Source organism: Tupaia chinensis, unplaced genomic scaffold (assembly GCF_000334495.1).
Source record: "Tupaia chinensis unplaced genomic scaffold, TupChi_1.0 Scaffold142780_1, whole genome shotgun sequence".
In the NCBI taxonomy this organism is placed as follows: Eukaryota; Metazoa; Chordata; class Mammalia; order Scandentia; family Tupaiidae; genus Tupaia; species Tupaia belangeri.
Window position 1 is genome coordinate 320,207 of NW_006202626.1, and position 355 is coordinate 320,561.

Here is a 355-nt window from a genome sequence, read left to right on the forward strand (position 1 = left end):
CATTCTCCTCTCGGGATCTTGGGCACGCATGCACATGCGCCTGGCGTGAGTTTTAAGCCACGGGGTCCAGGACGCGAACCACAGTCAACTACATGGGAGTCCAGTGATATAGCCATTACGCTAACTGCTGGTCCCAACTCTTCTACTTTTGATGTTCCTAATCTTTTGATATTTTTAAAAGAACTATTTATTTATTTATTTATTTATTTATTTATTTATATTTGATGAGAGAGAAAGTGAGAAAGCAAGCCACCAGGTCCAGGACTCAAACTGCAGTTGGCCATGTGGGAGTCCAGCACCCTTAACCTACGCTCCACCTATTGGCTCCATCTTTTGCTATTTTAATATGCTATAA